At 46.3% G+C, this 23,317-nt stretch overlaps 1 long non-coding RNA gene across 1 annotated transcript in view; it reads left to right on the top strand.

The window, feature by feature from the left end:
- LOC112551183 overlaps positions 1-19,818 on the top strand; it is a 28,693-nt gene extending 8,875 nt beyond the window's left edge. The window contains exons 2-3 of the long non-coding RNA XR_003095393.1: positions 13,982-14,156; positions 17,528-19,818. This is a non-coding gene — a long non-coding RNA (uncharacterized LOC112551183). The remainder of the gene's footprint in view (positions 1-13,981; positions 14,157-17,527) is intronic.
- Positions 19,819-23,317: the final 3,499 nt, after the last annotated feature.

The following is a 23,317-nucleotide window of genomic DNA, read 5'->3' as shown; positions in this document are numbered from 1 at the left end:
GATGAGCCATGGCTCTGTCCTGCACCCACCCCGTCCCAGCTGGGCAGCCCTTGCCCCAGCCCCACTCCTCCCTCACTTTGGGAAGCATTGATCTGCCCCACTGAGCCCCTTCCCTCCCCCCTTCCCTTCCACAACAACAGACTTACCAGCTGGATGCAGCTCTTCAAGCTGCCAGGCTGTGCTCCTTGCTACCTACATGCTGCACTGAATCTCCATGCAAGCACAGGCATTCATCGGCCAAATTATCAGCCACATCAGGATAATTTCCAATACAATAATTTTTCTTTATTTTGGTGCTGATCTGATATCGGACCGATTTATTGGTGCACCTCTATTAAATATTGCTTCATTAAACAACACTGGACCTTCTACAGAACCTTGTGGTACCCAACTTTTAACCTTTCACCAGGATAAGATCAACCATCCAGTCTTATTCTTTGTTTAATGTTTCCTAGTCAGTTTCTGATCCACAGCAATACTTTATACTCACCCCATTAGCTCATAGTGATAGATTTACAAGAGGAGAGATGTTGCAACATTGTACATAGCAGAATCTAACTTTGGGCACCATGCTGCTTAGGGGAATTCACACCTCCCACCAAGGTTTCCTATACATAGAGAGCTAGGTACTTAAGAATGTGATTTATGAAACCAGAAAGTTGAGCAGAGTACCACCCAAATTACCCAGTGGGAATTGCCAAGAAGAGAGAGGGTCTTAGACCCAACCACTGGAGCTGCTATCTCCACTTAGGATTCAGAGTTGGGCATACTCTCATGGGCTAAGTACAGACATTAAAAAAACCTGAGGCTAAATTGATTCAGTCTTTGCAGGTTAGTCTAAGCTGCAAAGATTGAACCAATAAGCAAATGAACAGACATTCACTTTTGATACAGAAAATGCAGCCACATGCCTGCAGTGGCTGAAGCCAGAAGCCAGGGGGCACTACAGCACGGCTTTCTGGCGCACAGCAGCATGGGCTGTACATTTGCTTTCAGCCATTTTGAAACTGGTTTATGTGCACTGAACTTCGTTTCTGTTAGAGGTTTAAACTAGTTTCTGATCACTTAAACCAGTTTATGTGTAACTTCTGTCCCTAGTCATGAAGACAGGCCTATTATTTTTCTTATAGGTTAGAGCTAGGAAACTTATTCAAATCTCTCCTCTCCATGAGAGGACTTGAACTATATCTCCCAGGAACATGCCCTAACTACCAGGCTGTTCTGGTGTAGGGCGCTCAGTCTTTCCTGTTGAAGCTGTTCTACTTTATATAAAAAGGCTTAAATATTCATTGGTACAGAGAATGGAATCCACATCTCCACACCTCCCAGAGGAATGCTCTAGCTACAAAATTAGCTGTAGAGTTAATGTCTATCTCAGTCTCAATGAATATTTAATTATCCCACATAAAGTAGAAATGTTTCAAGAGAAAAGAATGAAACAGCTCCAGACCAGAGTACCTGTTCTCTCGGGCAGGAGAGAGATGTAAACTGGGGTTGCCACTGTGCTATTGGGTAAAAAGGAAAAGGCAGAATTTTCTTTCTGTGGGGAGAGGGGAAGTTGGTGGGCAAAATACAACCCCTGGGCTGGATCTGGCTTGCCAACTGACTGGATCTGGCCTGCAGATGCCTCTGCAGCACTCCTCATGGGGCTGAGCCCCACCTGCTCCCACTGAGGCAGCCCAAACTGCATTCCCACCCACCGGCCTGGGCCCTGACCAGCATGCATAGTTTCTGGCAGGGCTGTTCCTGGTACGGCTCTGCTCCTCTCACCTCCAGGAGGAGCCACCCAGTTGAAGCTTCCTGCCTGCCTGCCCAGAGTTGTGCAGCAGGGGCAGGAGCGGAAGGAGGAACCACCACTGGAGGCGAGGAGAGCAAAGCAGCACTCAGCCGGCTACAGCCACACCAAAGCACGGTGTGCAGGGAGCAGATTGGCCTTGCCCACTTGTCCAGTTCCTGAACACTGTTCCCGGCCTCCCCAAAGCAGGCGGGGGGCGGGTGATGGAGGGGGGGAGTGCTGACCTGGCCCATGACAGCTTATCAAAGTATGTGGCTCTTGGGCCCAAATAATTGCCCACCCCTGGGTTACACATTCAGAGCATCTCTACTAGTTTGGGCCCTAAAGGTATGTTAATTAGGGTAAAGCCTAATCTGTGCATCACATCAGGGCTTAGATGTGAATTGGCACCTACTCGCTCAGCTCTGTCAAAATACTAAGCAGTCCTGAGCATGTTCAGCAGAAGAAACTTAATCATGGGACTATACCAGAGGAAATGGAAGTGCCTACTAATTTAGGCAGCAGCTATGGGATATGTATGAAGTCACTGGAAATATGTATCAGGTAAAAGCACTTATGGAAGCAGATAGAATCTAAGGCCCTCTTGTGAATTTAGCCCTTAGTTTCTTTAGAAGTGATATACCTTGTAAAAGGCCTTGGGCAAGCTAAATAAATTGTGTAAACCAATTCTACTTTTCTGCTACTTTATTGACACATATGAACTATCCTAATAGATTAATGAGATGTGTTTTTCTTTTGGGGAATCTGGATTCATTAGACCATATCCTGTAATAGTCCTTCACTGTTTTATTCTTTTTTCTAATTATCATTTTAACCAGTTTGCCAAATACAGATATAATACTTATTGGTTACTTCCTTGGATCAGCTCTAGAGTCCTTTTTAAAATTTGTTACCCTGGAAGAGTAGCTGTTTTTAATGCAATTTTTCATATTTTAGGGCCCCTCTACATGTTACATTTATGCCTCAATTAACATGTTAATTGTAAATGGCAAGTGTTACACATGCACCCAATTTAAGGTGCCTTAAAATGGCAAACCAACCATAAAAATGGCCCACATATGTAGAACATTTTTAGGTCAGTTTGCATGGTACCTTAAACTGAACATGTGGCATATCAGTGGCTGCCCCAGGTCCAGGGCCAACAATCAGCTGATTATCAGACTCATGTGAGACAACACCAAGGTCTGCTCCTCTCACCTCTGGTGTGGTCCCAGGGTCAGGGCCAACAATCAGTTGATTTTCCATCCCAGCCCTGGAACTACACTGAGTCACACCAGGCACCCAGCTTTCAACTTGCTGGTGCAGGGGAAGCCCAGGGTTCTGGTCCCTGTTGTCCCTGCACTGACAAGTAAAAAGGGTGTGACTGGGATCTAATTCCTGATCCCAAAGTCACGTCTCCTGCCATTTATGTTTGGCATGGCAGGAGGCACAATTGTTGGGCTCAAGGATCAGCTTCAATAATTTGTTTAAAAGAATGTGTGCTGGGAGGGGGGCTTAGATTGCATCTCAGCTACTTCATATGTAAGATTCCTCAGAAATCTTGGGTGTGTACATCTGATAACTTATTCCTGCTTACATTTTCTAATTGCTTTAGCATCTCATCTTTGGGCACTCTAATCTCTACTAGTAACTTATCATTAATACCAGAGAAAAGTAAATGTAAATAAATAACAATCAGTGACCAAATATTTTTAAAGCAATATTAAGTGCAATTCACTCAAGATAAAAGATTGTAGTAGAAATGACATAAAATTAAATAGCAAAAAGCAGAAAATATCTTAAACACAGGATTATGGAGTCCTTTCTTTCATAATCAATGTCAAGTACTAAACATTAGGCAATAATATGAGTCCAAAAATAATGCCATATGGGTAGACTAAAGTCCCGTGAGTCTCAAATTTGCTTCAATGAACCATGTCCCTTTTGGTTAAACTTTTCCAGTATTTTATTGCTTATCCAAGAATTCTTCCATGCAAATGGAATTAACACAAGCTTAAATAAGTTCCAAGTTACAAAACCCTAATGTCTCTTGTTTTTTATGACCCATGGGCACGTGACAAATTTACTATGGTAGTGATGCGCATCAGCACACTGCACTGCTCTAGAGACTCTGTCCCCTAAATCAGAAGCAGGGTATTCACTGCTGTCCACAGCCTCCTTAGTTTGGACACAACCTAATTGGCCAGTGCTTCAGAAAAGTGGTAAACCCAGCACTTCAGAAAAGTGGTAAACTTGCTTTTGGTTCAGAAGCCCAACCACCCATAGCAGTATAAAATACTAACAAGTGCCAATGAATTCCATGTCTACCATGTAGACATGACCTGTGAACATGCTGGACATGAATAAGATAAATGTACCCATGGGTGCTACAACCTCCTGTGTTCCGTATAGCTTGTGTGAGACCATCAGGGAGAAAATGCAATACCCTGTTCTCATTTACACTACAATGGAATTTGTCTGGATTAATAACTCAGGGTGGAATTCATTCTACCCTCAGCGCAACCATAAGCCACATGTACAATTAGATCTTTAACTCACTATTCTGCTCATTTATTAAGCTGTAAAGATTTGTGTCCCCAGCCCTGGAGCCACCTATTTCAGTCCTTTCTCTTATTTAGGAAGATGACAACCACATCTTCATACCCAAAAGAACAAAGAACATCACTTTCAAAACAGCAGCAGAACTATGCATATTTTCCCTAGTGGAGAGATAGAGAAGGAACTATATGTACTTCTGTTGAACATAGCTTTAGTTTAGAAGATACACAGAAACCATGATAATGAGTGTGCTATAAGAACTAGAATACAAAAAAATGATAGGATTCAAGTAGGTCACAGGCCTCATGCTAGTGTCTGCATAGGGATATGACTTTTATTGAGTACAATCTGGCCTAGTGGTTCTAAATCTTTTTGTTTGTTGACCCAACTTCCAAGCTCTCAATCCTACTTTTAGTCTGAGCCTGATTGCTGTAACTGAATTTTTCAGGGGCTTGCCCCTTTTAAGTGCCATGAACCTATTTGGAGTTGCAACCCCTAGTTTTGTAATGGTTGATTTAGTCCAGTGTTTTCAAACATTAGAGCTGAGACTCCAGTTTGTTGCTGAAAACTCAAGAGTGTTCTGTTGGGCTTCTTGATGGTTAGTTAGCCTATTGCAAGTTAAGTTGTTCAGCTGCAAACAAAAATGGCCTGATTAGTATAGTCAATTAAGTTCCAAAGTAAAGAACTTTGTTTCTCCATTTTTTTCTGACACTGCAGCTGATACTGAAAATGCAGGAATAAACTGGTTCTCCCACAAGAATGTATATAACCCCAAACCAAAGCTAAGATACCTGTTTCCAAAGAGGAGTCCACAGGGTCCAAGAACCTGTTAGCATGCACATAGATTCATAGATGTTTGGGTTGGAAGGGACCTTAGCAGATCATCAAGTCCGCCCCCCTGCCATAGAAAGAACACTGGGGTCAGATGACCCCAGCCAGGTGTATGTCTACCCTCCTCTTAAAGACCCCCAAGGTAAGGGAGAGCACCACCTCCCTTGGAAGCCCATTCCAAATTTTGGCAACCCTTACCGTAAAGGAGTTCTTCCTGATGTCTAACCTAAATCTGTTCTCTGTCAGTTTGTAGCCATTGTTCCTAGTTACCCCAAGGGGTGCCCTGGTAAACAGAGCATCTCCTATTCCTTGCTGTCCCCCTGATGAACTTGTAGGCAGCCACAAGATCACCTCTTGGCCTTCTCTTGCAGAGGCTGAAGAGATCCAGGGCCCTCAATCTCTCTTCGTAGGGCTTTGCCTGAAGGCCCCTAACCATCTGAGTGGTGCTTCTCTGAACCCTCTCGAGGTTGTCCACATTCCTCTTGAAGTGCAGTGCCCAAAACTGGACACAGTATTCCAACTGCGGCCTGACCAATGCCACATAAAGGGGAAGTATCACTTCCTTGGACCTGTTTGTCATGCACCTGCTAATGCATGATAAAGTGTGGTTAGCTTTACTGATCACTGTGTCATATTGACAACTCATGTTTATCTTGGAGTCAACAGTGACTCCAAGATCCCTTTCCACTGCTGAGAACGTCCTCCCCCAGCCTGCAAATGTGCTGGTGATTCCTTCTCCCTAGGTGCAGTACCTTGCATTTGTACTTATTGAACTGCATCCTATTCTGTTTCGCCCACTTTTCCAACCTGTCCAGATCTGCCTGGATTCATTCTCTACCCTCTGGTGTGCTAATTTTATCCCATAATTTGGTATCATCTGCAAATTTGGACAGAGTGCTTTCCATGCCCTCATCCAAGTCACTGATGAAGACACTGAAGAGCACCAGTTCAAGGACTGAGCTTTGTGGGACTCCACTGCCCACATTTTTCCAGGTCGATACCAACCCATCCACCACCACTCTCTGGGTGTGACCCCTGAGCCAATTTGCCAACCACCTGACCGTGTAATCATCTACATCACAGTCACTCAGTTTATCTATAAGCATATAAAGAGATACCATATCAAAGGCCTTATTAAAATCCAAGTAGATAACATCCACCTCGAGTCCTGCATCTAAGCATTTTGTGACCTGGTCATAAAAAGAAACAAGGTTAGTCAGGCAGGATCTACCTGCTATGAATCCATGCTGGTTGCCCTTTAGCATTGTTTTCCCCGCTGGACTACCGCAAATGTCAAACATCTTCACACATAATTTAGCAGGTACTTGGATTCCATGTAAGAACCATATACAAACTTTCATAAGGTACATCTGACAACCATACCCTCAGAGATCACTAAACTCCTTCTCCTCCTCAGACTATGCAAGTTTCCTGTAGGCCTTCAAGCACAGCTGAGGCTCAGAGACTCAACTTGGGTTCTTCCATATCCCATCTCAGCCATCAGTAACAAATATTCAAACAAATCAAGTCCTTAATGACAGCCGTGTAAACCTATTGCATTCGACAGGTTTGCAAAAATCTGACTGGAAATTCTGGTAAAGAAGAAAAATAAACAGTTTTTTTCCTTAGCCGCCTTGACTTTGAAGTGTAGTGTAAACAGTGTAAGCTTATTTTTGTTACTGAGGCGAGAAGATCTGCTGGAAGTTGCTGTTTTACATCATTTATTTTCAGAATACAATGGAATACTAAGGTTGGCATTTGCATGTCCTACATGATTTGTTTGCAAATAGCTTGATGAAATTCCATAGTTTCTTAAATAATTTCTACTGTTTGTAAACATTTTAACATGGTTTCACATAAAGTGAAAACTTTACTCTTTCAGGTAGCAGAATCTAAGGTATCCTTGGATTCACCTGAGGACATCTGCAACCTAAATCTATATAATTATATCAAGCCAAACATAAAGCCATTTGAGGATTTTAACTAAGTACAAAAACTACACAGGACTTTAAGTTTCACTTGTACTTTGACAAGTGAAATATATACCCATATGGTTTCTTATAAAACTATAGAAAAAGAAAACTTCAAGCTGGAGAGGGGTTTGGAGATGATGTTAGGCAAAAACCCTTCATTGGGACAGAGAAAAGAGAATATAGACAAGAGACTGGCAGAATGAGAGTACATAGCTGAAGGCACATTATGCCTCACCTTTTTCTAGTATATATTCTTGTTCAGTATTGGAAAAAAGCAGCTCTTTCTATGAACTAAGAATTATTGCAACATCTTCTTAAAAGGTCTGATGCATTTTTAATTACAAAAAAAGAATTTAATATGTAAATCAGCACCCTTTCACTACAGGTGCAGAGCCCCAGAGAAGCTAGTGTAAGGATACAAAAGTTGTATTTGAACTTTGGTAGCAGTAGAAAAGAGCATATAAGAGGCCATCTAATAACTGGAATTTCAAGCAAGAAACTGGGAAAATTAGTCTTTATCTACATTAGAACATTTTGCCAAGAGAAGTTCTGTCACATTCCACAGCTGCCGCTGCCAAACTGCCACAGTGTGTATGCATCTCTTTGCTTCTGGCAGTTCTGCTTACCTGTATTTCCAGTAGCTGAGCTAGAAGATCACAAAGGTCACAAGACATCCCAATGGTCTTTGTTGTACCCCTTGAGCCAGTGCATTGTAGGACATAGGTGAGCAGCATTATGAGCTGCCTCCCCTGGGATGTGTAGGTAGATGTCACTTTCCACACATAACACAATTTTCCCTTCCCACTTTGGCTCATCTTTGCCTTTATTTCCCACCCTTCAAGCCACAAAGAGTCTACTCTTAAAGAGCACTTGCAGGCTCTGCTTGTCCCCCAGCCTTCTCCCAGTAACAAGGTAAGGGCTCCCTGTGACAAGGACTTCCTTTCCTAACCACTACATTGAAACAGGAGATGGTTAGGAAAGGAAGTCCTTGTAACAGTGACATGCCTTTCCTTGTTCCTGGAGACCCAATGTATCTTCTCATGCCATGGTTCATGAAATTGCACCAGCAATTTTAACAGCACCAAGGAGAGGTTCAGCTACAGATTAATCAGATGCAGAATGATAATAGGGTATCCCTTTGGGTATCTGAAAGGACTCTGAAGAAGTCCTGTGAGCATGCTGGACATGAACAAGATAAATGTACCTCTAAGTACTGCAACGTCCTGTGTTCTATATAAACTGTGAGGCCACAGGGACAATTCAGTCCCTACTGAAGCAACTCTCTACTAATTTTGTGTAGCCAGGCACAAGGGCCATAACCAGTGCACACCATAACAGTTTGGGAGGAGCTGAGGCCCCAAGAAAGCATTTCAGTGTCCTATGTTAAATAAAAGGATTAGCCTCAGAGCCTTCATACTTCAGATTGCAGTGAGATGGTGAGATTAGGGGTGGAGGCAGCTGGCATCAGTTTCTTTTACTATGCATACAAAGAAAAATCCAGAATAGAATAATATTTGTAATGAAAAGTAACAATAAACAGTGTTCCGTATGTATTACAATAGATAAGTCAACAAAGTATTATTTGCAGTTTTGGGCTCCACATTTTAAAACCAATATAGAGAAGCTAGAGAAGGTCCAGAGGCAGGCAACAAAAATGATACAGAGCTTGGAAGGCAAGTCATAGGTGATGAGGTTGAAGGAAACAGGCATGTTCAGGTTACAGAAAAAGCACTTAAGAGGAGATATGATAACAGTCTTCAAATATCTGAAGGGCTGCCATAAAGATGAGGGAGAATGCCTTTTTTCTCTAGCAGCACAGAGCATAACAAGGAACAATAGTTTGACATTGCAGCAAAGTAAATTTAGATTGGATATCAGGAAAAGCTTCATTCTTAGGACACTCTCAGTGCAATAGACAGGTTGCTGCATGGGGCCAGGAAGGAATTTTTTTCTACTCCTGTTGCTACACGTCAGGAGGGTGAGGTTTTCGCCTTCCTCAAACACATTGGATGTTGGGTGCAGCCAGGGCTGGGAATTTTGACTGGGGTGTGCCAGTGCTCCTGCTGAGACTTAAACCAGGAGTTCGTGGCTGATGGTCTTGCCCCTGTGCTCAGGGTCAGACTGATCACTGCATTTGGGGTCAGGAAGGAATCTTACCCCATAATCAGATTGGTACAGACTGGGGGGAGGGGGTGGGGTTATCTTCCTCTATAGCAGGGGACATAGCCCTCTTCCTCAGATCTCTCAAGCATATTTTAATAATCCTTGCAGCAGCAGGACATTGACCACTATTGTCCCCCAGTTTTACCTGTGGCAAGTTAGAGCACTATGCTTCGTGATTGTGTGACAGTGTTGCCTGTGTGGTTTTAGTAATAAGTTAGACAAAGATCTGCTTGGGATGATTTGGATAGGGATGATACTGTCTCAGGTAGGGGTTTGGATTAGATGACATCCAGAGGGGCTCTCCAGCCCTGCTTTTTTATGATTCTATGATTGAAACAACCAAACACCAGTCACCAAGTTACTCAGATGACTAACACCCAGAAAACAGACCAACCATCAGAACAGGGGCAAGGGACAAAGTACTCCAAACTGAATTTCACAGAGATTAATGTAGGACCACTCAAAATTGTCTGTAGAATCAGCATAGAGTAGAAGACCAGATATGGTGGGGGTAGCAAATCCTCCTGTAATATAGAGTGCTGCATGCAGAATTTAGGGCTCGGGCTTGGCGAGGAGGGTAAGTGGATATGACGCTGGGTATGATGATCAACAACCTTCTGTAGCATGTTGATCAGCTGGTTGAGAATCTGCATCATATTCCCTTGCATACGCTTATTGGCCTCCCATTTCTTCCATCAGTCCTACAGTATGTTCTCCTTCCACTGGCAGCCCCATCTGTCAGTACCATCCATGTGCAGATCACCTGTGTGAACACGTCTTCCTCCTGTGTTCTCCTTCTCCACTTCTGTACCTGACAGTTGGGTGGCTACTAACTATTGTAATGACAGCATGACTGAGAAGACTGAAAAAGAAAATGTGGGGCATGTCAGATTCACAGCTGTAGCCTTAGGTAAAGGAAACTGAAAACTCCCTAAAACTTTTTTCCCATTATAACAGCAATGAAGCCATTTGGCCTGATCATTAATGCCAGTGCTGCTATGGTAAGCTTCCCTGGCTGGTGGCTGCAAAGTTGTTGGTGACTGGTTGGGCTCTGGAATGGAGTTTGGGGAGGAAAACCTGAGCAGATCTGTAGAACTAAGTAAGATGTTAAAAAAATCTTTGTAGGGCATTGTAGTGCTATGGCCAGTTTCCCCTGAAGAGGATCACCAAGGCTGGAAAAAAGGAGATGATGTAGAAAGCAAAAGGATGCCCAGGGTGCTTTGCTGCCTAGGTGGTGCCAGAAATAGTCCTTGCTTAATTCTGGAACCAGGGATTTAGCAAGATGTCCTATCAGGATAGGAAAATAAGGCCACCATCCCCAAGAATCAAAATGAGTGGCTGTGGGAACATCTGCTGGAGTACTTTCTGGTAATCCCCAAGGTAGAAAGGGACATTGATGTCCCTCTGTGAGATAAACATGATTCTCCACAAGATTCTGTGGGTCATTTGGCAGCATAGCTGTTAAGAAGGCAAAAACCTGGAGCCACAATCCATGACCTCACCCCTACCTGCCTGTTTGCTACAGAATTTCCCAATAACATATATTTACAAGCACAGGTGGCTCTAGGATTTTGAAAATGGTGGGGTGCAGATGGTATAGTGCATCATCCCATATAATACAACACATATTTTTCTCCAGTTAAAAAGAAATGAGGTGCTTTACTAATATGTTAGCAGCCTAGGGCTACATTATCCATTTAAAATCGAAGCACAAAACAAATACAAATTATTGGAAGGTGCATTAATTTTCTATTAAGTCTAAAAAGCACAACAAATGAGGCAAAAGTTAATCAAAAGATGCTGTTTCATTAGTTCTGTAGCCATTAGAGTTAAATGTACATCTCTTTTTCAGATTAATCAAACAAAATCTAGCCTTCTTGAGTATCTTGGCAGTGCCTCACTACCAGTGTTTCACTGAAAATTATTTCCACATCTGAATTAATGTTCACCTGAGCTAACACTTTTAGCTAGAGTTAAAAAGTATGCAACACTGTTAAATAGGACCTAAATTACCAGGAGCAGCTAACAGGCAGCAAAATTGCTGAAGAAAGGATAGCTTGATTAGTAGAACATCAAGACTTTATAAAGAGGAGAGGGCCATTAACATCTGTGAAATAGTGTTTAGATGGAATCAGGTAGCTTGCAATGAGCCATGAAGTCAAGTGACTCCCTCAGCACTGCCTGACTAGAAATGTTGCTGCCACTGCCAGCAACATTTATGGTCTTAAATTTTGTGTGGAGCAAGAATTAAATAGGGGTGGGAGGGAGAGGGGTACAACTGCATCACTGCATTCCTCTGGATCCACCCGTTTACAAGCATGTTTCCCCATCGGGATCCCCACCCTGACCGAGCACACATAAATGCACCCTACTTGGATCACAGAGCTTGGTGATTCACAAGCCAACAAACAATTGAGACTTCTATCTGGCAGGAGGGCAGGCATTTACCAGAGAGCACTTTTCTATTTGAGGTATCTGCTCCTTTTTGTTGGTAAGGTGGTACTTAAAGCCTTGCTTTCCCTTTCAATCTGGAGATCAGGAGTGGGGAAGATGTAAAATTCATCCAGTATATAGTGGGGCATGCTGGAGAAGAACAGGCAAGAGCTGGGAGAGATCAAATTGCAGTACTTACAAGTGTTTGTTTCAGTGTCTCTGATGTTGTCTGTCCACTAGCTAGGATTGTCTTTGGTTGTGGAAGTTGTGGCTACAAAATACAACTGGATCTGGGAGATCTCATCCTCTGGGAGGATTATAACTCCTCCCCTTCCTCCTCGTTAGGGAAGTTGTCATCTTCCTCTGCATGGAACTTGAATGATGTTTCTTCCTGGGTACTGTGGACTCTTTAGTAAGACACTTAATTGAGAAGACAGGGGTTGTCCGAGGCTCCTGGGATTGAGTGCAGCTACTTGAAGAAGGGGCACATCACAGGAAAGACCCTTGAACGTTTATTGTGCATGATCATCTGGTGATAAGGCTGACAAAGATCCTTTGCTTTAGGTGGGCACTGGGTGCTGCTCCTATCATACTCCTGGGCATGCACCTCTCCCACCCTCCAGCTCCCCCAGACAACATTATCAGAAACATGCCAATTTTTCCTGTTCTTATGGAGCTAGGGTTGGATAGTTCTCTGATACCAAAGCCTGAGGAGATCTTTCCTATCCTGCAGACCTAATTACAGGATTACATACATGTGGTGGCAGGAAACAGAAATTTCCAAAATGGTGGACTGATTTTAAGCTGTAGAAAAAGTGGGTTTCAGTTTCGGCCAGGACAGTTTAAACCAGGGTCCAGAATGCACAGTGCAAGGAAGCATGAGATTGCTGAAGAAGGATTGCTAAGGCTACCAGAGACAGAGGAGGTTTTATATGTACCTGTTCTGAACGGCCATATGGGAGCAGAAGCCTTCTGTCACTAGAGATGGTAAAATATTAGGAGTGTAACCCAGGTGGTACTCAATTATGTACCCCTTCTCCAAATGAAGGGAGCGTTAGCGGGCAGAAGCACTGGGAAGACATGACTGCCCAGCTGGGTGCAGCTTTCCTCCCCCACATAGAGTAGAGCCAGGACACGTATTGTGGCTTCATAGATTTCATAGATTTCATAGACATTAGGGCTGGAAGGGACCTCGGAAGATCATTGAGTCCAGCCCCCTGCCCAAAGGGCAGGAAGTCAGCTAGGGTCATAGGATCCCAGCAAGATGAGCATCCAGTTTCATCTTGAAGGTGTTCAATGAAGGCGTTTGAACCACCTCCGGTGGCAGGCTGTTCCAGACCTTGGGGGCTTGGACAGTAAAGAAATTCTTCCTTATGTCCAGCCTGAAATGATCTTGAAGTAGTTTGTGACCATTTGACCTCGTCATCCCTTGGGGCGCTCTGGTGAGCCATATCTAGGCTTAACTAGATATGATTCAATGCCCAGGGAGGCGGGTGCCCCACGGCAGATCTTGCTGCTCAGAAGGGGTCCCCCCACAGCAGATCTTGATGCCCGGGGGGGTGGTCCGCTACAGCAGATCTCGCTGCCCAGAGGGAGTTCCCCCATGGCCAATGGTTGCAGCTACTTCCAGTAGTGGCTGTGGCCGCTTCTGGGAGTGGCTGCAGCAATCGGCCAGCACTTGCAGGGGGATCATCAGCGCTCCCACCTGCCCCCCTGCCCATCGCCTAAGCAGCAAGCATGGCTGATCAGGGAGTGCACTGGCGCTCTCAGGGGGTGCATGTGCACCCCCATGCACCCCTTACGCGTCACCACTGGGTTAGTCCCCTCTCTGGTCCAGCCCTTGGGTAGGGGCAGGGCAAGCTTCTCCCCTGTCATCACCTGATTGGTGGGGGAAGGGGAAATGCCCCACCAATCGCTTTGAGCCTCCTCAAAGCTGGCATGCTGGGCTGCTGCCATCAAGCCCGCCACAGGAGTTTTAATAGCTTAGAGGAACTTCATGCCTAAAGGATGCAAACATCTGCTACTAAGACTCAATTTTGCTATCAGAACATTACAGCATAGATCAGGCCTCAGTTAATGTCTGAGGTAACTTTAAAACAGGAAAGGAACCAAGTACGATAAAGCTGCCCATCCTGTGGGCTTTTCCTGACAGTCTACAGATTTGCAGATCCTTCCACTTGTCTCTTAAGGAAGACCCTAACCCTGATTAGTATTCTTCCTCATTTTGTTTTCCTTTCTTGTCTCCTAGGACCAAGGCAGTCAATCAAAACTTCTCCATGTGCTGATAGATAGCCTGGTTCATTAGCACAGTGAGCAAGCAATGCTCCTCCATCCAACTGGGAACCCTGTGTTTAAGCACCAGCTGGACAGCAGCTGCTCCTACAGGCTTCTTGGACTGTCTTCCCCAATACTAAGTGTCAGAGGTAAACAAATTTCTGTCCTTTCTCTCCTTTCACCATGATTGTGAGGGGAATAACAGTCCCCTTCTCTGCTATTTCCCCAGGTGTGGGGAGATACCAAATAATCCTGTCCTGCTAAGGCAGCCAACTTCTAAAAGTTATCTGCAGGGAGAAGGGGAAATGTACCTCCAGAATTTAGTTAAGGGAATGGGGAGAAACAATTAAATGTTGTGGACAAAAGATATTTTGGGGTCATTTGATGTCTGTTCCTTTTCCTCTCTTCCTCTTTCTATTTCTGCCCTTTCTGTCGTCATATTAGTTTATGCAAATATGTATAAATATATGCAAATGTTAATAACTTTACAAATTAATAATCCACTGGTTTTTGCTTCCTGGATCTTGACAAGTCTGCCTGACAGTCTGCAATAGCAAAAATGCTAGTCACGCAACTAAAATATAGTGGAAGAAGCATGGCTCAAAAACATCAAAGAAAATTTGCTTGAGGAAAAGGAAACCCCCCATATATATATGAACACACACACACACATATATATTTAAGAAATTAAATTCCTGGATAAAAAATGTAGCAAGTAAGATAATGTAGAAATATAGAACAGATGATGTCTGCCCAGCCACTAGAAATATTCAGGAAATGTAAGAGTAAAAGACAGTGAAACACTGTTTATTCAAGCAAATGAATCAGGGAGACAGCACATGCAAAGGTGAGTAATATCTGATTCCTTGGATCTGTGTCAAAAGGCAGCATTCATGAAATTCAGAGAAGAAGCTGAAATGGTGTTTAACAAAAATAGCCTGTCTAAAGGAGAACCAGTGAAAAGTGTATTGAAATAGAGGGCTATTGGCAAACAAAAACTACATTCACTTACAGTTTATGCTATGGCATACTACATCCACCTTCATTAATAAAAGATTGGAAATTAGATGTTAGGGCAAAGGCTGGTGCATTTCTCGACAAAATACTAACCATATTGCATACAATGTTAGCAATAACCCATTCCAACACTCTACAGTTAAATCTCCAACAGAAGCTAAAAAGGAATATGCACCCAAATATTATTTAGCTTGCACTCCTAGACAGAGCTTTTAAGTATTCTATACTCTTAAGATTTTCTGTTAATTCATTTTTCACCATCTACTATGAAATCTTTGTGTAATACTCCAACTTTATGGTTTGCATTTTGTTATTGCACTGAGAGTTTCACAAAATAAAAGTTCAAAGTTCCTGTTAAAACAGCTGTGTAGTACAACTGCGTTGCAGCAGCTACTGCACCATATTATCCTGCATGTTCCCCACTACTTCTGGGGTACTAATCCTATGACTTCCTAGAATGAAAAAGAACTAAATATGGTAGAGAAAAATAATGTGATGGAAGACGTTATGGAACCAAGAAAACAACAGGCCTCACAATGCCTGTTACAAAAAAAATAAAGATCTCTGTATGTGCACAGTTCTAAAGAGGCTCAAGGAAGTACTATAAACAAGTGTAGAATCTTTAGATTTGATTTGAGCAACAGTAGGATCAGAGGAAAGTAGAGCTGGAAAGGGCCTCATGAGGTCACCTAGTCCAACCCCCTGCTCAAGGTAGGAACATGCCTGTCTAAACCACCTCAGCCAAACAGCTGTCTAAATTGCTCTTGAAAATTTCCAGGTAGGCTCCTAGTTTGAAAGTTCCTCGTAATCCTCAACCTAGATTTTCCCTGCTGCAACTTGAAGCTGTTGCTCCTAGTCCTGTCCCCTACAGCCACAGAGGAAAGTTCATCTCCATCCTCTCTGTAATTGCCTTTCAGATATTTGAATATTGTTATCAAATCCATGCTCAGTCTTCTCCTCGCCAAACAAAATGATCCCCGTTTTATCAGCCTTTCCTCATAAGTCATACATCTCAGGCCTCTAATAATTTTTGTCACTCTCTGATGACCTTTTTCCAATCTGCCCACATCCTTCTTAAAGTGTGGAGCCCAAAATTGGATCCACTACACCAGGGAGGCCTCACCAGTGCTGAATAGAGCAGAAAAAAAATCACTTCCCTTGATATGCAGAAGAGGCTCCTATTGATACAAACCAGTATGATATTATCTTTTTTTGGCAATGAGCACACTGTTGCCTTATATTCAGCTTATGCTCCACTGTTACCCCCAGGTCCTTCTCTGTAGTACCACAGCCTAGCCAGTCATTCCCCACTCTGTATTTGTACATGTGATTATTTCTCCCCAAGTGTAGGACTTTGCACTTGGCCCTTTTGAATTTCATCTGACTGATTTTGGACTATTTCTCAAGTTTATTCAAGTCATTCTGGATACTAGCCCAACAACCCAGAGCATCTGCAACTCTGCCCAACGTGGTATCATCTGCAGATTTGCTAAACATGCACTAAATTCCATCGTCCAAATCATTAATAAAGATGTTAAACAATACCAGACCCAGGAAAGACCCTGGGGGGACCCCATTTGATATCTCCTTCCATCTAGACATTGAGCCGTTGATATCTTTCATCGTTACCACATGTCCACCATTTTGAATACCTTGCTTTTATTACCTCTCACTGGGCATTATTCATGCTCCAGAAATCTTCCAAAAGAAAATAAGTGAGATGCTGTGAAGCTGGAAAATACTTGGAGGAGGATTTAGAGGGGGAATTCTGAGAAAGAGCATAATATAAAGTTAAAACAAGATCTGTAGGCAAAACAATGCCTAAAACAAGGTTGCTGGACTAAAGTTACCTAGAGAAAACTGTATGCCATGACAAACCTGACTACAGTTCTCAGGGTGATACATAGGGAGCGCACGCAGGTGCATGTGCACCCTCTACACATGACGGCACATTCCTTGCAAAAAGGTGCCACCAACACTGTCGACGGTGCCTGCCGATGGTCGCTGCTCACAACCGTGCCGTTGGCACTGCCAGCAGCATCTGTTGCCAGTCCATGATTGCCTCTAGCTGCCGCCAACACTGCCACCAGCGCCTGTGGGTGGTTGCCGAGCCTTGGTCAGCGCTCACCACTCTTCAACCCCCCTCCCCCCGCCCCCACTGACAGTGCCAGTGGCATGCACGGAGCTCCCTGCTCACCACCACTGGGCTCCCGCTGCCGCCAGCGCAGCCGTGCCCCCACAGCCGCTGGGGACATGCACCGTTCATGACTGTTCTCAGATAAAAAGTCAGTACTAGAGGTAATAACACCAGCTAAAAAAATAACTAATGATGGTCCTTTGTAGAAGTGATTTTCACTCCTATCCTCAACAAGGCTAAACTCATCGTGAAGAGCTTAAAACAGACTCTGAGATTGGTTCAATGTATAAGAGTGTGCTTTATCAGATCTAGAGCCCAAATCCACATTTGTTATTTTATAATACTTCCAAATCTCTGCCATTTCAGCAGTCTGGACAGGAATGAAGTTGAGAGTGTGGCAGGGAATATGGCAAGAAGTTATACAAATGGCAGACCAACTACACAGAAAAAGGGTATATTCAAAAAAGGATGCTGGATATGGCGCTGCAACCCGGGCCAGCCACCCCTCGCCGGGGTCGCTGGGCTCTGACCCTGGGGCCCCGCATGCGTGCCGGGACCCTTCAAGCTGCCCCTCCGCCTTCCCCGTCTCATGGACGCTGTCTTCTCTAGCAGTTGTTGCGTGGGCGGATGCCGCCGAAGCAGATACATTTGCACAGTGTTCATACATAGCACCCCACCCAATCTTGTCCTGCAATCCACTGAGAATGCATGAACTTGGGAAACTCCTATCATTCTCCCAACTGCAAGGGGCTGACAATTTCCCAGGCCACTGCACTATCCAAGACCAGAAGGGCTGCTATTCCATCTATGGATTTTTATCAGCCAAAGGTGTTCACACTGTACATTAGCTATTTCTGTTCCATTGTAGTTGATTTTAAGTTTACATTGTCTTGTCATGCATCAGATCTATAAAGATTTCATCATTTATAGCTATTAAAAATCACAATGATACAATTTTTAATAATAACATCTATTCCTAATGTCATCAGTTTACAAACCTGATACATTATTTTCATTTAATCCATTAAAGTAGACCAGTTCTGTTGCACCTTCAATTAAATTAGTACAAGTTTGAATAAAGGCAAGATCACATCCCAGTGACAAGGGAGGTCAGGAGCAGTTCTGCTTGCAGAGATTTCACTCTCCCCTTACAAGGGATGATTCTTTTCTTTGCCTATCAAGTAAAGGAACTCAGGTTTTTTTTTCCTACAATGAGACAGGAGGATTAGTTAGGTCCATATGGGATGGCTGATACTCCAATGAATAAAGGCATTTGGGCATAGGTGCCAACTTTTATTTTTGCTGGGGGGGGGGGCTGCCTATGATGATTGACGTGGAAAGTTTTACGCGTTTCAGGTGGCAGCCCTCTTCCTGAGGGGGGGCCAGGGCCCTCTGCCTCGCACATACTCAGCGCCTCTGGATTTGGGGATACTTTACTTTAGATCTTCACTTTAGCTCCCAGTCATTGAGAAGATAAAGATCATCTCTCTTAAAGAGTCTTTCCTTTAATTTTGAATGAACAAGGGGATCTGAGACAAATCTGTATCAAGTCTCAAAAACATTCTATTCTGGAGAGACTGTTCCTGCCCCTTACAAACACCAGAGGGTCTTTCTCTCCTCCCCATTTAGGCCTGCTTATATAGCTTGTCCTACCAGTAACATCTCACTGAAGTGCACGAAGAAGTTCTCCCTTCCCTGTCTAAAAAATGAGGAATTCTGTGCAGGGAGGTGGCCCACAGGAATAAAATTTAGGGCACATTCTTTGTTCCCAGGCAATGCAGGGACTTGTAATAAGACAGTATGACGGAGTCTGTTTCTTTACCCCCTTCCATTAATAGACTTTGGGCAGGTCCATAAAGGGCAGTTTCCACATTCCCCCCCTGTTCTTTGGAAACTTTGAAAAACTGGCCAAGAAACTGTCTTCACCTTCCACTGCAGTTGTATGGCCTTCACCTGTCTAACTTGTGAGAAGACTGAGGATCTTGTCTGACTCCTTGCTCTCACTTTGAACCTATAACCTTGCCCTTGTTACTTGTTCCCCAGAGTAAGTCAGGCCCTGACACTGATCCTCAGCCTGCGGGGCTGGGCCTTCAGGGATGGATGGAGCTGGCTCTGTCCATTAGGAGAGAGAGGTAGGTAGCCTGAAGTCAGGCAGAAGGCAAGGTAGATTTGCATCTCATAAACTAACTCAGAGATGTACAGTATAAGCTAGGCATGTAAAGGAGGTGGCCCATGGAACAGACATGGCATACAGAAGCACATCATCCACCCCCAGTACTGCCCCTGGGTCTGGAGTTGATTCACAAAGCTCACATGGCATGCACCAGATCAGCCCTGCACCACACAGGGTGCCAGTTCTACCTGGCCTGGCACCTGCACTGCATGTGGGCCTGCCTTAGCCAGTCCAGGCCATGCAACATACATGGCACCTGCTCTGGCCAGTCTGGGACACGCACAGTGCCTACCCCAGCCAGCCTGGGACACACACGGCACACAGCACCCACTCCAGCCATTCTGGGACCTGCGCTGTATGCAGCACCCCCTGGCTACTCCAGGGTAGGCACCACATGCAGCATGAGCCCCAGACTGGCAGGAGTTCAATAAGAACAGGTGCAAACTCCTGCACTTAGGACAGAACAAGTCAATGCACCACTACAGACTGGGGACCAACTGGCTAAGGAGCAGCTCTGCAGAACAGGACCTGGGGGTTACAGTGGACAATAAGCTGAATATGAGCCAACATTGTGCGAAGGAGGCTAACAGCATACTGGCCTGCGTTAGTAAGAGTATTGCCAGCAGATGGAGGGAAGTGATTACAGGCAGTTCTCCGACTTAGGACACAATTGGTTCCTGAAAACCACAGCTTAAATTGAAACGTTGTAACTCGGAACCAATTTTCTCATAAGAAACAATGTTATAAATGGGGGATTGGTTCCTGAACCAAAGCTGGATACCCTATTTTCACCAAAAATACCCCAGAATTGTGTACTCGATCAACTATAGATGAGTCATATAGCTACATGAATGCATTTATATTGTAAATAGCAATAATATTGATTTGGAAGGACTTCTTTGAGGTGACTCTGCTGGACTTTTTGAAGGGCTCTCGGTTGGACTTTTTGAAGGGCTCTTGGCTGGAGTCTTCTCAGGAGTCTTGGCTTCAGGTTTTTCTGGAGTCTTGTCTGCTTTCTTAAAGAAACTGTCCAAGGCAGTTTGGACAGATGTTCTCCAGGGAGACAGATGACACAGTGAACTTGTTCGCTGGTGTGTCGTCACATCGGATCAAGCATTGTAAAATCAAAACTAACATCAGAAAGTTGAAACAGGGTGTCAATTTATAAACATTGTAAGTGTGAAACGTTGTAACTTGCAATGTTGTAAGCGGAGGACTGCCTGTAGTCCACTCTATTCGGCACTGGTGAGGCCACATCTGGAGTACTGTGTCCAGTTGTGGGCCCCTTACTACAGAAAAGATGTGGACAAATTCAAGAGCAGAGGGCAACAAAAGTGGTGAGGGGGCTGGGGGACATGACTTATGAGGAGAGGCTGAGGGAACTGGGCTTATTGAGTCTAGAGAAGAAAGACAGAGGGAGCAACCACAACGAGCGGTGGCAGCAGTGGCAGCCCCAGCATGGGCTCCAGGTCCCGCTTTTCTCACCACTGCTGCTGCCACTGCTCCTCATCATGGCCAGGGTGGGCAGGTCTGGTCTGGAGCAGGTACTGCAGGGAACCTGAACCCTCACAGGCTGGGGCCGGGGCTGGGGCCAGGGCCAAGGTGGTGCACTCGGATCTGGGGCTCAGGCCCTGCCTGTGCTGGCCTCCATCGGGCCAGGGCTGCCAACAGCAGCTGGAAGGAGCCACTGCTGCCGCTGCCAAATCTGCACCCAGCCACTACCACCGAAGCCAGGCATCAGCTCCAGTCACTCCACTGGGCAGAAGGGCAGCCCAGAGGCAGTGCTGGTGGCAGTAGTAGGGTGACCACCTGCCCCTAATTGGGCAGGACAGTCCCAGAATGGGACCCTCAAGTCCTGGTCCCAGGCTGTCCCAGATTCACAGCATCATGCAGGGATCCACAGGAAATGGCGTATTTCCCTGCAGGCTAGCAGCATTCCAGCACGCAAGGGGCTGCTTGGGGCTGCTGGGAGCAGGATGCAGGTGGTGCCACATCCATGTGTATGCCCACACACATGGCTGGGAAATACAGCTGGGAAGCGTGGAAAGCAGCTCCCTGCAGGTAAGTCAGGGAGGGTTTATGGGGAGGAGAGGAGGTATGGAGGGATGGGGGGTAGATCGAGGCCTCCGTGGTGAGGGAGCAAGTGGGATGGGGCTGGGGGCACTGCCCAGCTAGGGCAGTGCATAGAGTAGGACACAGCCACGGGCAGCTCATCCAGGGGGCACAGGGCACGGGAGGGGGGCAGCTCCCCACTGCTACATGCTGTTCTGGGGGGGAGAGCATGGGAGGCACGTGCCCCCCAGATGTGTGTGCAGGGCAGGGGTGGATACAGGCTGCCTGCTGTGAGCTTGGGGCTGCCTGTCCTGCTGTCCTCCCCACAGGGAGACCCCACCACCATGGCAACACTCCCCCCCCCCCCCCCCCCACTAGGCAGCAGTGGGGATGGCAGAGGTGTGGAGTTAGATCCCCTGCTGCTGCTGGACAAGCAGGGGGGGGTACAGCTGGCATGGGGCTCCTGAGAGGGCAGCAGGGCTGCCCGGAGCCCACAGCACTCAACCTGTATCTGCCCCCCTGCTCCATTTTGCTCTGCTCTGGCTGTGCCACCAGCGAGGAGGTAGAGGGGAAGGAGGAAGGTGGGCATGTGCCCTGCCTTTGCATTTTAAAAACATGGTCCCTCTAGGCAGTGGGGGTCTGGACACAGAGGCAACAGTCAGTGGTGGCTCCTTCTTGCTGCCATTGCTTCTGGTGCCATGGACACTGGTACAGGCAGAGCCCGAGCCCTGGGCTGTGTGCGCAACCCTGGCCACGGCGTGCCGTGTGTGGGGTTCGGGGTCCCTGCAGCGCTCTCCCTGGACCTGCCCGCTCTGGCCCCAATGAACAGCAGTGGCAGCAACCAGAAAACGTGAGACCTGGAGCTCCTGCCAGTGGGACCCACTGCCCTGCAGCTCCTCCCCATCACTGTTGCAGCCACCAGCGCCACCTCTGGGCCACGCCAGGCTCCTGCACCCAGTGGGGTGAAGGCGCAGGGCAGCCCTGGCACCTATACCAGCTCCCTGCCCACCTGCAGCCCCATTCCACATAGGGAGGTTTGGGGAGCGGTTGTGTGTGTGTGGGCGGGGGGGGTGACCCAGCCCACAACAGGGAGTTTTGGGGAGCTATATGGCCCATGGGCCCAAATATTTGCCTACCCAGGCTAGGTTGTCCTCAGTGGTGGGAGATGACAGAACAAGGAGCACCAGAGTCAAGCTGCAGCAAGGGAAGTTTAGGTTAGATATTAGGAAAAATGTCCTTACTAGGAGGGCAGTAAAGCACTGAACCAGGTTACCCAGACAGCTGGTGAGATCTCCATCCCAGGAGGTTTTTAAGACCCAGGTAGACACCGCATTGGCTGAAATGATCTAGTTGGGGAGGCCCTGATGTGAACAGGGGGTTAAACTACGGTTCACCCTCATTTTCGATGATACCAGTGGGCGCCGCAGGCAGCTCGTTTCACACCAGCCCTGCCCGGGCACCGCATGTGGCACCGTCCCAGACAGGCGGGAGACGGCACCACAGCGGGGCACGTCCGCGGGCTTCGTCGGGGCTGGCTACTGCCACGCATCCTGCCCGGGAACAGCACTCACCCAGCCCCGTGGAAAAGCCGGGCTCCCGAATTGGCTGCAGGTCGCATCCGCACCGCTCCCTGGGGGGCCGCTCCCATCCCAGTGAGCACGACCCCAACCCCGTGTCGGTGGCCAGGGGAGACGGCACCACAGCGGGGCACGTCCGCGGGCTTCGTCGGGGCTGGCTACTGCCACGCATCCTGCCCGGGAACAGCACTCACCCAGCCCCGTGGAAAAGCCGGGCTCCCGAATTGGCTGCAGGTCGCATCCGCACCGCTCCCTGGGGGGCCGCTCCCATCCCAGTGAGCACGACCCCAACCCCGTGTCGGTGGCCAGGCTGCGGGGCCCTCGGGGAGGGGGGGGAGCAACGCGGACCCAGGG

Source organism: Alligator sinensis, unplaced genomic scaffold, assembly GCF_000455745.1.
Source record: "Alligator sinensis unplaced genomic scaffold, ASM45574v1 scaffold974_2, whole genome shotgun sequence".
Taxonomy (NCBI): domain Eukaryota; kingdom Metazoa; phylum Chordata; order Crocodylia; family Alligatoridae; genus Alligator; species Alligator sinensis.
The sequence above is the reverse complement of the archived record's forward strand: the minus strand, read 5'-3'. Positions and strand labels throughout refer to the sequence as shown.